At 38.3% G+C, this 13,950-nt stretch overlaps 1 long non-coding RNA gene across 1 annotated transcript in view; it reads right to left on the bottom strand.

The window, feature by feature from the left end:
- LOC145721298 (uncharacterized) overlaps positions 1–13,950 on the bottom strand; it is a 294,764-nt gene that overhangs the window by 45,036 nt on the left and 235,778 nt on the right. The window contains exon 4 of the long non-coding RNA XR_014144926.1: positions 9,798–9,903. This is a non-coding gene — a long non-coding RNA (uncharacterized LOC145721298). The remainder of the gene's footprint in view (positions 1–9,797; positions 9,904–13,950) is intronic.

Here is a 13,950-nt window from a genome sequence, read left to right as displayed (position 1 = left end):
TAGCAAAAGCCATGTGGAAGTCCTTGAAACTATCTTCTCTGCCAAGTTAGTAAATCAAAATCAATGATTACATCCTGGGGAAAATTGCACAGATTAGTACCATTCTCATAGATTTAAAGAATGCAGGGGTGAGGATCCCATCATTCTTCCATGTAATTCAGCAGTCTAGATGATACAGAAGCTAGATGGATCATGGCAGATGACAGTGGAAAGCTGCCAAGTTAACCAAGTTGTAGTTTTGATTGCAGCTGCCATGCAGTATGTGATATATGCACTAGGGCAAATTAACTGGATATACGGTATGTGGTTATTGTTCCGGTAAAGATGTTATTTTCAATACCCATCAAGAAGGAGGATCAGAAGCAGTCTGCATTCATACGGATGAACAACAGCAGTCATGGTCTTGTCTTAGTGTTATGTTAATTCTCTAGCTTAGTCAAAATATAGTCTGAAGGGACTGGAACTGTCTGGACATTCTGCAGAACATCATGTGTGTGCACTATATGGATAACATCATGCTAATTTGACCAAGGAACTTACTTTATGGCAAAGTAAGTATGGCAGTGGACATATGAGCATAAGGTTCACTGGCCCTACTATACTCTGGTGCAACTAAGATACTGACTTAGAGATGATATCCTGTGAGGATGGGTACCATCTTCAGGGTATTGTATACACTTTATTTTTTAAAGGATTTTATTTACTTGAGGGGCGCCTGGGTGGCTCAGTCGGTTAAGTGTCTGTCTTCGGCTCGGGTCATGATCCTGGGGTCTGGGGATTGAGCCCCGCGTCAGGCTCCCTCCCTGCTCAGTGGGGAGTCTGCTTCTCCCTCTCCTCCTTGCCTCGTGCTCTCTGTTGTTATCTCTGTCTCTCTCTCAAATAAATCTTTTTTTTTTTTAAGATTTTATTTATTTGAGAGAGAGAGAGAGCATGAGTGGGGGGATGGGCAGAGGGAGAGGGACAAGCAGACTCCCTCTGAGCAGGAACCACCCCCTTCCCAATGCTGGGCTCAATTCCAGGACCCTGAGTTCATGACCTGAGCCAAAGTCAGACGCTTAACCGACTGAGCCACCCAGGTGCCCCGTATACACTTTAAACCAGTAGCTATTATATGGTGCTCTATCCCCAATAGGTAGAATACATGAATCCAGGAATTAAAAGGTAGACATAAAATGGACCCAACTCATTATCACTTCCAGAGAGCCATCTCTGCAAATCTAGGTTTTGTGAGCCTAGAGCTCCTAGGCCCCAGTGGAGGGAAACTTCCACCAGGGGATATAGCAAGAGTCTCAGTAAACATAAAACTGTTGCCAGATTACTCTGGGCTCCTTGTGCCAGGAGACGAGCTGGAACCACAAAAAAAGTGACTACATTGGCAGAGAAAGTGATCTGATTACCATGAGGAGATGGCAGTGATGCCACATATCAGAGGCGAGGAGCGATGTGCTTGTCGCTCAAGTGATCTGTTGGGACATTTTTGGTATCCCCGTTCCTTATTTAACTGTAGCGGGCAAGTAGAGCAACCACAACCTGATTAGGGCATGGCACTCTAGAGCTGATCATTTGGCTTACTTTCCAGGCAATCCGCTTAGACCTGCAGAAGTACCAGCCCATAAGGAGGAGCATCTAGAAGGGTGATGGAGGAGGGAGATCATGACCATGTCACAGCCTTGGAACAAACTGCAGCAGGGGAAGCTGTCATTTGTTCTGCTACTTCTTCTCTTAGACATCAGCCCAGAAAATGTGGCTCACCAGAGTGCTGAAGCAGCTGAGCCTGAAAGGAGTGAGCTTGATATGAGAAGCAAGTGGGTCTGAGCAGCATTAAGGGATGGACTGCAGGGGTGGTGGCTGGCATCTTTCCCATCCACCAGAGGCTGTGTTTGGCTGCTAACAGCTCGTGGCTGTACTCTTCACAAAGATTTGCCCTCAGCTGAACAGTGCCAACCCAGCTGAGAATTGCCCTTCCTGGGAATGAGAGGCGTTAACCCTGTGGTACAATTTATGTCCCAGAGTCCCCCAAGGGACAAGGCTAAGCTAACGCTAGTTTTCAGCAGAGACCACATCCTTTTTGGCTAAGTGCTTTTGCCTATTTGGCTTCCCCTGCTCCCCTTCTGAGAGCACTCCCTTAATAAATCATTTTCAGAAGCATTTCAATCTCAAGCCCTATTTCTAGGAATTCTGACTTGAAATACCATCTTCTACTGTTAACTATACTGGAACAATCTTTTCTTCACCCATTTTGTTCTGACTCAAACTGGATAGTATGCACATGAAAAGTTATATAGATTGAGGTTGCCAATTAAAAGAAAATTTCCTCCTAAAATCTCTCCTTAATTTATTAACATAGCAAAGGCTCTCAGTCATCTTCAATTCTCAACTTTACTATAACTGAAGACCATTATTCTATTCTTGTTACTCTCTAAGACTTCTATACTGATGTCAACTATCTTTTAAAATGCAATTCTGATCATGCCGCCCTGATTAAACATTTTAAACACTTAGTGACTTTACACTATTTCCTGGATGAAGTCTCAAGTCTTCAGCATGACATGCAAGGCTTTGTTGATTGGGCTGCAGTTTTGAACTGAACTGTAGTAGACTCTTCCCCCTACCATACAGCCCGTACGCCACGTGCTACAGTCAGACTGAACAGCGTCTTAGTCCCTGAATAAGGAATGCTCTGGTTTGAATCCGTGCTATTCCTTCTGCCTGGGATGGTTCTTCTTTCCTCTTCTGCTTGTGAATACCTGCTTATACTTGAAGACACAGATTATTTATCAACTTTTCTGTGAAGCTATTATTGACCAACTCTGAACTTTATTCCAAACTCCAGGAAGAATTAATAACTCCTTTCTTTGTGCTCTTATAACATCAAGTACTCGCCTGTGTTATGATGCTTGTCAGATTTTTTGTGATTGTTTATTAACATGTCTTTCTCCCCCACATAAATTAAAATTCTCCAAGGGCCATGTAATATGTTTTTGTATCTGTACTAATGATGACATTGCTAAGCATAGTACTCTTTCTTGGCTGGTTCTTAGATAGGTTAGAAAGATCCTCAACCTTTCATCTAAAACTAATGATGTAATGTATGGGGATTAACATAAGAATAAAAAAAAAAAAAGAAAGATCCTCAACCTGACAGGCTGGTCAGTTCTTTTTTTTTTTTTTTTTTCTTAAGATTTTACTCATTCATTTGAGGGAGAGAGAGTACAAGAGCGGGGTGAGGGGCAGAGGGAGAAGCAGACTCCCCCCTGAGCAGGGAGCCCAATGCGGGGCTTGATCCTGGGGACTCTGGGATCATGACCTGAGCCAAAGGCAGACGCTCAACCAACTGAGCCACCCAGGCACCTCTGGTCAGCTCTATTCTAGTTCTTGCCTTTGATCATTTTCCTCTTGTTGGAGATTTGGAAACTGAAGAGTCTTTGGACAACTGTCTGTTCATTTAAACCACACGACTGTCCACACCTTCAGTCCATTACTGCATGAGTTTATGTAACTTTTCCTGCTATACTTTCACACAAGTTCATGTTCCCTGTGACTTGTAACAAACAGGGCTAAGAAATATACTTCCAAGGGACAAGAGCAAGCCTGAAATGTAGCTCGGTGACATAAATACAATCCTATATTTGATCTCTCCTTGAAGGTGGTAGCAAGCAAAGGAGAACTGAGAGAAACCTGCTTTACCAGGATAACCCTCAACCTACTTCAGAACGTCTTTACATCGTAGTCATCCTGAAGGCCAGTTTGTTCGGCTGGTGTTTCTGATTCACCTAGATTTCCACTTAAGCAGCAAATGGTGCTTTTTAAGTTTTCAGAGTTTTCTTTCTTTCTTTTTTTTTTTTAAAGATTTTATTTATTTGTTTGACAGAGAGACACAGTGAGAGAGGGAACACGAGCAGGGGGCAGAGAGAGGGAGAAGCAGACTCCCCACTGAGCAGGGAGCCCGATATGGGGCTTGATTCCAGGACCCCAGGATCATAACCTGAGCTGAAGGCAGACACTTAATGATTGAGCCACCCACGTGTGCCAAGTTTTCAGAGTTTTCTTAAAAGAACCATTATTTCTTTTCTTTTTTTTTTTTAAAGAATATATTTATTTATTCATGAGAGAGAGAGAGGCAGAGGGAGAAGCAGACTTCCCGCAGAGCGGGGAGCCTGATGTGGGACTCGATCCCAGGACTCCGGGATCATGACCTGAGCCAAAGGCAGACGCTTAACCATCTGAGCCACCCAGGCGCCCAAGAACCATTATGTCTTTATATTTTTGAGGGGCTGGGTTGTGGATCTAACCCCAGGAAGTTTAAATAAATATACTTAAGAAAATCCCTAGTATATTATCAGAAATTGCATTAGTGATTTTGAAATAAACAAGAAGGTAAACATGATAATAAAAGCCTCTGCATTATAGGAAACTCAATGGTTAATGTGGCATAAAACTGGTTATAAGAATCTGACCTGATAATATTCATTCTTTTCCTCCAGCCACATTTCTCAGCCCTGGCTCCTCCAGCTCCCTCTGACTTCAAAGGAAACTCTGAATGAAGAGGGAGGGCACACAATAGAAGAATTGGTCTGATTATCCCCCTCTGTTTGGAAATGGGTAAAGATTATAGATATGTTTCTTCTTTCTGTCCTTTGGACTATGTAATGTCAATTACCTCAAGCAAAACCCCCTACCCAGGCTAATGCACAGATTTGGATTATACCAAAATTGCATAAAATTAGAAACAAGATACTAACAATAATTCATAGCAGTGTGACATAATGGAATACATATTTACTTTCATTGGCTATAGCTGGTATAATAAAAAAAGTAAATGAGTTTAGAGATTTAAATTTTATATTTATTGTACCCTGACCTTTTTTGCTCTTCTCTCACACTTTATTTTATGAATGAAGTAATTATAAAGAGTCTACTTGGGGCGCCTGGGTGGCTCAGATGGTTAAGCGTCTGCCTTCGGCTCAGGTCATGATCCCGGGGTCCTGGGATGGAGTCCCGCATCGGGCTCCCTGCTAGGCGGGGAGCCTGCTTCTCCCTCTGCCTCTGCCTCTCTCTCTCTCTCTCTCTCTCTGACTCTCATGAATAAATAAATAAAACATTAAAAAAAATAAAGAGTCTACTTCTCTTTTGTTCCATTATGGCACATTTTTGCCCCTTTAAATGTGTTTGTGTGTTTGTGAATGTGTGTGTGTGTGTGTGTGTGTACACATGATTATTTTAACCGATGTTTGAAAATGAAGTTGTAGTGCTGAAGGTCAAACGAATGAATTAGCCTGACCTGGTAATTAAAAAACCATGTATGAAGTATTAACCAGAAACCACTGTAGGACTTTTCATTCTCAATCCAAAATGAAAAGGCAAGCATAATAATCCCTTATCACCTGTGAAAATGATGTCCGGGAATGTTTTCTCAGAGTCAGCTACTGGTCAAGACTTACATCAAGTTAAAAAAAATAATGAAGGATCAGGATTCTGGAAGGGCCAAAAGTTCGAACAGGAGACCTTTAGCCTTTCTGCCTGCAATGCATAATAATACTTCCTGTTTGTTTGATAGGTGCTTACCATTCCCTGAAAACAAAAGCATTTATAACTTTCATTTTAGGAACTAAGTACTCTGGTCCCATTCTTCCTGTTTAGGATGACTGTCCATAGAAGTGAATCAATATAATTTGAACTACTAAGTGAAAACAATAAAAACAAAACCCCACTGGACCAATCAACTTAAAGCTGTGTCTCATTTGGCTTCCAAAATATTTGGGATCGTCCAAACGACAAAAGAATTATATCTAATTATGAATGAATTTCATCAAGGTTAGTTTGCTGTTTAGATGTCTTTAATAAAGACTACATTTCCTTAAAAGAGTCTAGATAGACCACATGGTTCTGTATTAACTCATCAAACCTATGGCAATAACAACAGTTGGAGATATGACCTGAAAAATGCTTTCGTTTGAGCTTTTTCTGCTCAGGAATAGAGAAGACTGCAGGTAAGTAATGTGAAGTAATTTTCATTACTAAAATAGTTTTTAAATATATAAAATATAAAGGAGGTTTTTTTATGAGTTGAATGATTTAGTAAGCCCCAAGCTTCAGTGGTGTGTCATTTTTTAGCCAGTTTTTAGGTTTGACTTGCCAATGCCCCAAGAAAACAGAGCAAAAAAACTTGAATGCAAACCTTTCCACCAGGTAACACTTGTAGTTTATAAGTGGCAATGAATGACATTTCCTCAGGAAAATCTTAGAAATTACCAGTGTTGCACATTTTATTAATTCATGTTTAACCTGAAGCCTAGAAACTAGTGCCCCTTTCTTCCTGTCTTCAAAATCTCTATTACCAACTGTACTGTGTTGAAGTTTGTATGACAGGCCATTTCAACACTTTTGTTTAGTTAAATGGAAGTGCATCACTTTTAAAGAAAAGCCCTATTGCCAAAAAATATAAACAGCCCTAACTTTGATTAATATAAATATTTAAAAACCAGAACATTCTGTTACATCTTGCAAAAACAATTCTGATGTAGCTGATGGGAAAGAAAAAGTGCTTTCATGCATTAGATGAATCCAACAAAATACAGCTGCAGAACAAAATTTTAAGTAAATATGAATTGTTTATCTTTTCACAGGGCTATGTTGTTTACCTAAGTGGAGTTATTTTAGAACACTTTATGTTTTATTAGTAAAAATGAAAGTTTTTTGTTTTTTTTTTACTATTTTAGTTCTGAAGTATTTTATTTAAATTTGAAAGTCCTCTAATTAAAAACACCATTAAAATTATTCCTCTTGCCCAGCTTAGTGTTTTGCTAATAAGCCACTGGACAAGAGATGTGTGAAATGAATAGATGAAGAAAAACGTTGACAGCAAAAGCAAGGTCTGGGGGGTGAAGGTAGTTTATTAGGCCCCGTTTGTCACGAATGGCCCTGCTGCACATATAAAAGCAAATCCCTCTACCTTAGAAGATTAATTCTGAAGGAGGCACTCTTGGGTCAAAGTATACATAAGCGTGTGCCTAATCTCAGAGAAATCAGGCTATTTTCTCACAGCAATTAAGCAGAGGTCTGGGGTTTCACCCACAGTGTATTTAAACACAGGATACAATTAAACCCCAAAGTATTAATATCTTTGCTCTGCAAAATTGCTCAGGAAATAGATTTTGCTCTCTTTCAAATGAAAAGCAAGGCAAATGAAGAGAATAACTTGATTCTTAGCTAAGTTGCTTGAAACAAGAGTGCCGTATTTTCTTCTAACTGCAAATATCTTCTGTACATAAAGACAGTTCTTACTCTACAGTAGGGTAAGAGTTATAAACTTTCTAGTTCCTTTGGTCTAAATAACGAATCTTAAGAAGTTTGTATGGAAATGTATTGTTTTAAAACTGTAATTTAATTTCTTATTTAGCATATGTTAAAAATCAACTTCTTATAAAAATCTAAGAACTCACTGTTTACCACCAACAAAATGTCACAACTAGGAAGCTTTGCAACCTATGTAAAAAGTAAAAAAGTAAATGTAAATCTTAAACAATCAAGTGTTCAGAGGGACTACTTTCTGCAGAGGTTTTTCTTGAAGTTTTTTTTATTCATATACTCATCTCAAGGTAAGAGCTAATTTTCTAGAGAAAATTATTGCCAGTTTAAAACACTACTTCGAAAATGTTAAGTATAAAAACAACAAAATAACTTGTATTTCTTGTGCGTCAGTTCCCTAAAGGCAAAGATTTTAATAGTACAAAAGCTATATTAAATAAACCACCACCTTTGTTCAGCTCTTGAAAAAAAAAAAAAACCCTTCTGGTATTAAACAAATTTTATCCATATTATAATTATTGTTACTTCTCTTTTGTCTCCATATGAAATTAATATCCCATTTTATTGCCAAACCAAATTCTCTTTGTCCTTTTTGAGGAGGAAACTTGCTCTTGGAATAAGAAAGGATAGAAATAGTTTTTCATTTATATAGCTGACTCAATAGTTATTTCATTTATATAAGAGTTTCTAGCAAGATGGTTATTGGTATATGATACAGTGAGAAATCTTATCATTCATGACATACAGGCATGTTCTTAGGAATTAATAAAACTGAAAGAATGAAGCAAAACAGAATAAATCTGATGTGCAGTGGGGTGTGTGTGTGTGTGTGCGTGTGTGTGTACTAACAAATTTTCCCACCTAATACTCCTTTGTTGCTTTTAAGAAGGGATGAGTACTTAAGGTAAAGTACAAAAGGCAACGTCCCCTTGGAACCACATGATAAACAGTTTAGGCACTTTTTTGATGTGTGCTGGGCTATGTGAGAAGGCATACAATCTGAATTTTACGAAGGATTGTTTTAACAGGACCAGTGACTTTAATAGCACTTCTTGCTGACATCACTGGCAAATTGGTCTACTCTGTAACCTTTAAAAGTGCAGCATATCCCAAAATGAGTTACTTATTAAACAAATGTTCTTTTTTTTTAGTGCAACTGACCTTTAAATGATTATTTCTCAGCACTTGCAACAAAGAGAATCTCACCTATCACCTTTACACTTTTGATGCTACAGTGAGTAGATCCATAACCTTTTCACAACACTTACCACGCCACACAACATGGAATTACAAACGCTAATGAGCACCTTTTCTTTTAAGGGGAAGTCCTATTACTTTATTAAATTGTTGCAATACACAGAAGCCATGGAAAAGTATAACAGTAAATCATTATTTTTTGATCAAGCTGCAACCATTTTAGAAAATGGAATTCCAAAGCACCAAAGAGTAATTTACTGTTAATAACAGTTTCTACTGAAGTTTTCTCCCTTTGGTTTCCAAGGGATGTGTGTAGTAGGGGAAGGGGATGGGTGATTTAAACAGTTGTATTTGACTAAAGAACATCATCTTTAGGTTCAGGCACTTACACAGTATTTGCAGGCAATTTGAACTAAATTTACAGACAACTAGCGCAGCACCCCTTTTAACTAACTAGAAGGAAAAGCTCTGAAATTTCTGAAGTATTATTGATGGAATATATATACATACACACACACACACACACACACACACACACACACACATATATATATATATATATATATATGTATCTCCTGTAGTGTTAGAGATTTTAAGATTATGCCTTCCTCAGAAATAGACATGTTTGTAAAGATGTAATGGGTATAATCAAGTCATGGTTTTCTTTAATTAAATAGAGCTGGAAATGATAAACTTTATTCTTCAGGAATCAAATCAAATCTAGCACATATTTGGAAGAGTTAATGTTTTCTGGGATCTCTTTACTAATGTGAGGAAATCCATGTTACTCTAAGTCCCAGTGGTCTTTCCTGGAGCAGGTAACCTATTTATACTTTAGTAGAACTACTGAATCTATTAAAAGTTTCATTAGCCTCAGTATTTTCCCTCTTAAAGAAAAGCAATATTCTAATTTTGCAAAATGCTGAAAAAAAAAAAAACCCACAAACCCTTGATCTGAAGGATTCAAATCCTGGAATAAGCTAGTATGTCCATACTTTACGTACATTTTACCTGAACAGTAAGGCACAGGTTCCAAAATAAGCTTTTTTTTTTTCTTGCAAAGCGGACCTTGTTTATAAAAAATACTGTTTTAAAAAAGATGTTGGGGTCTTATAATTGTTAAATATCAATCCTCCACAGCATAAAAAGGGGTTTTCATGTGTGTATTCTCTGTCTCTCCTCTTTCCCCACATTTCTTACCAAGTAAGCTTATTGGCATGAATTATAGAGAAATCTGAGAAATTTTTCCTAAATAATGAAAAATAACTGTTCTTGAAATAACATTCACTTACGGTTTTCTTTTCGGCTCTGACTTGGTCGTATTTTGTAAAGCATGAGGGGCAGCCACAAACCTTCATCAGAGAAATCAAAGTGAATGTCCTTTGGAAACATTGGGTTCTGAAAGAAAAAAAAAATAATAGCAGAAATATCACTTATTTGGCTCCCCCTAGTTTAATTTACAAAAAGGCAAATCAGTTATATTATTGGCATGTAATCACAAAGAAAAATACACAGACTTAAGACTAAACTGACTCATTGTCAAGACTTCCAGGGTCTTATTCATTAATTATGGTGGCTGCCAACAAACAACAGAGGAAAATCAACAATGCTGGATAAAATAATCATCAAGGGCTTCTATGTCTGTAAACTATTTAAATTCTTGAAATTGAATATTTATGATGAGTGATGCTTCTTTAATGTATACCATATTTTCATCAATTCTCCACTCTGCCTGCGTTCAGAAAGCCCAGATGCACCCGGTGCTTGGTTCACACCCACCTTTCACTCGGTTTCATCCTGGGCCCTCTGCTAACACCATTCCATTAGAAAACTGGACACCCAGAGTCACTTGCTGTTTTTCCAGGGCTCGCTCATTTTGTGATGTCCCTCTCATCTTTAACAATAGCGAAGTTCAATATCCTATCTGTCTGTGCATAGGCAGCCCCCGTGTGAAACGGTTGTGAAGTTTAGTTTTCACCCATCAGTACAATGCAAACCAGAGTGGGCTCACCTCTTTGGGGTTAGTGAACCCATGTTGTCTGTGAGCACAGACAGCACTTTGGCCCCAGATGTGACTGGTTAACTGTACAAGCAAAGACGATAAATCCACATAACAATACTTCATTCACCAAGGAAATCTGCAGTGGATTACAGCTTCTCTATGGTTAAGTCTGGTCTTAATTTACTGCTTTTATTCAGTTTTCAACCACAAACGAGCCCCTTATGAGGCATTCACTATGTAGAATTGACAACTCTTTTTATCTACTTGAAAAATATTTTTGGATAATAATTTATGGTTACAAAATATGTTAAGCAGTTTCAATAGTTATATTATATTCTTTCAATGCTTAATGATGCAGTATCCCCTGTAAAAATGGAATGCCAGGAAATCTGGTAATTTTACATACAATATTTATAACAACAGAGCAATTTGGCCATATAGAAACACAAATTTTAAAAACCCTGCATATTTCATAGGAAGTCTTTTAAAGACATTTTTAAAGCTCTTAAATTGTATCTCAGGAGAAAATCAGAGTTTAGAACAGTGTCTAAAGGCCCTATATATATGGGTGAAAAAGTAATTTTGGCAAGCACTGTATTTTATTTATGGATTATTATGTTTAAAATAGCATATTTTGAACACCCTTCAGAAAGAAAAAAAGCTGCGGCTCTCTCTGAGGACACAAGGGAGAGTTCATATGCTATTTATATTTTATACATGAAACCAAAATGTGTGGGTAGGTTTGTACTTTTTCACCATCAAACGTATTCTCTTAATTTATATTCTGAATTAATGCCATCTTTTTAAAATATCCATCTGAAGGTGCTCATTATTATTGGGCATAGAGTCATTTTTCAAGGACTGATTGCCAGTAATTGGAACTACTCTGGAAACCCCAAATAGACTGAAAAACATCATATCCCTTTAATAAGTGGCAAGTGCCAGGAACAGCGTTTGTCATTTTAGATGCACATCTTCTAATATTGCCAGCCTAGTGACCCTATAACTGAAAATAGGACCTATGTAAGTAAATAAGAAGGAATATTTTATAAATGAAGACAATGGAAACAATGTGGTTGATGTTCTTTGCGATGATAGAGTTCCTTTCCATTGCATTAGATTAATTTAAACCGGGGGTACACAAAGCTTTATAACTTTCCTTTTGGCGGAATTTGAGCACTTTCAGACTCATTGATACTAAGGGATTCTTCCCATTGCAGAATGAACTCCCTGTAGATAAACAAAGGAAAACACTGAACTGAGGTACTTGCCGTGTTTTCCTCATTAGTGGCTACACTGTCTTGAGCAGGGAATGAGAGCTTGGGGAAAAGCATCCTTGGCATTAACAAGAAAGGACATTGCTTTTACAAGGAAGAACACTTCATGGTTTTCTAAAACATCTCTCCTCAAGTGCCATATGTAAATCATATTAAAAAAACCAAACAAACACCCAAATTGTGTGTGTGCTTTAGGGGGAAAAACTACATAAACGTGCAATAGAAAAATAATGAACTGTATCACTTTGGTTAGTTAAGCAAGTATTGTTTCTTTATAGACCCAAATGCAGTTTGGTTTTCATCATAAAAACAGGTGGGGTTTGCTTTTGTTTATTGCTGGTGGTGGTTTGTAATTTTGCTCGAAAGAATTCTTTATGTTACCGTTCTTGTTATTTTAGGACGTGGCATGTTCTGCCTTTAACCTGGTAGCTAGGTTTCATTACCTTCCTAGATGTTCTAATGAAGGTGTAAAAGAAAAGGTTAGAAAGGTGATAAATTAGACGATAGAAGCATCAGCTTCAAATGCCACTTACTATAATTCCAAAATCATGTATCAGAATGGTTTCAGTAACGATATTACAGCTTCCCTCTGTTGTTTATCTCCAACATATGAACATACAGATAAGAGCAACTTCTGGAACAGAGTATAGAGCTTTGGATTTATGACAACAGCGATGAACTAGCGTCATTAATCCAGGCAAAAATAGTTTCCGATCACCAACCATGGTCGACGAGCCCAAGGTTCTGATGAAGGCTGCGCGCATTCTCCCCACGCCACTTAGGACGCAGACCCATAACGTTCCTACGCCATTGACATTATAGCCTGAGTACCCAGATGCTAGTCTCCTTTCTCCTTCCTCTTCCTGCCAAGCAGTATGTATGAAGTTAGAGTGGGAGGGTTATTTAACAATGAATTTCCCCATTGTATAACCATTACAAAGCTATCCAGGCTAAATAACTTGTTTTTTAAGTCACTGTGCAATTTCAAGGTTTTAATGGTCCTTAAAATATAATACCCTGTGTCATTTATTTCCTGAAGTGAAAGCTGGTGCCAGCCTTTGTAATTCATGTAAAACAAGTGGTTCAAAATAGTTTGAAGAGAGAATGAAAACTTGATAAGCAATCAATCGACCCTGAATGCTTTCCTAATGGTTTGTGCCTTTTCTTGCTGTTTAAAAAAAAAAAAAAAAAATCCAGATGGATTCAAAAGAAAGTCAAATAAAATATACATCTAGATTTTTCTATAGTGCATTTGTTAGAATGAAACCCACACACAGTGAGGCAGGAAGATTGAACGTTTAAATAATTTAAAAATAAAGGTGTTTCCGGTTGAACAGTGGCAACTTGACTTTTTTTTCCCCTGGAAAATTTTTGCCTGGAGTTATGGGAGAAGGGAAGGATTTGAAATGGGAAACTGCATACATGAGCATAGAGAAGGGGCTAATTTCCTAACAAGATAATCCTGCAAGTGACACTTCATTGGGTGGAAAAGAACTTTTCCTAGTCTGACTGCTAATTTGCAGGGGCCCAGGCTAAAGAGTTAAGGCAGGCCAGAGATATTGAGACTCAAGATTCAGCTACAAAATAGAGCGGAATCCAGTTGATGTGTCTGCCAGGCTGTGTATCACCAAGGAGCATGGCGAGAATATTGAGAAGACCTGCCAGTCTTCTGGCATATTGTCTGAGATACTGTATAGGCAGAGGAGACTCTTGTTGGAGGACCATGTGTAGCAGACAGACTGAAGACTCAGGAATCCAAAAGTGGAAGGGAAGGCATCTTCGTGGTTACTGGGGCCAAGAGGATGAGAACCTGGCAGAGATTCATGCAGGGTGTCAATAGTTGAGGGCTACAGATGACAAGATCATGACTTTTCCAACTCATTGGAGAATATGTGTTTCTCCCTTGGCAGAGTGGAACAGGGCAAAAATGGCAAACCCAAAGATACAGAAATCAATTAAAGGCTAAAGACGAACCATGAGAGAAGATGGACTCTGAAAAACAAACTGAGGGTTCTAGAGGGGAGGGGGGTGGGAGGATGGGTTGGCCTGGTGGTGGGTGTTGAGGAGGGCACGTTCTGCATGGAGCACTGGGTGTTGTGCACGAACAATGAATCATGGAACACTTCATCTAGAACAAATGATGTAATGTATGGGGATTAACATAAG

The sequence above is a fragment of the Leptonychotes weddellii genome, chromosome 4, assembly GCF_054177405.1.
Source record: "Leptonychotes weddellii isolate Sample4059 chromosome 4, ASM5417740v2, whole genome shotgun sequence".
Lineage (NCBI taxonomy): Eukaryota > Metazoa > Chordata > Mammalia > Carnivora > Phocidae > Leptonychotes > Leptonychotes weddellii.
Note: the sequence above shows the minus strand (reverse complement) of the source record. Positions and strands in the feature narration are given on the sequence as shown.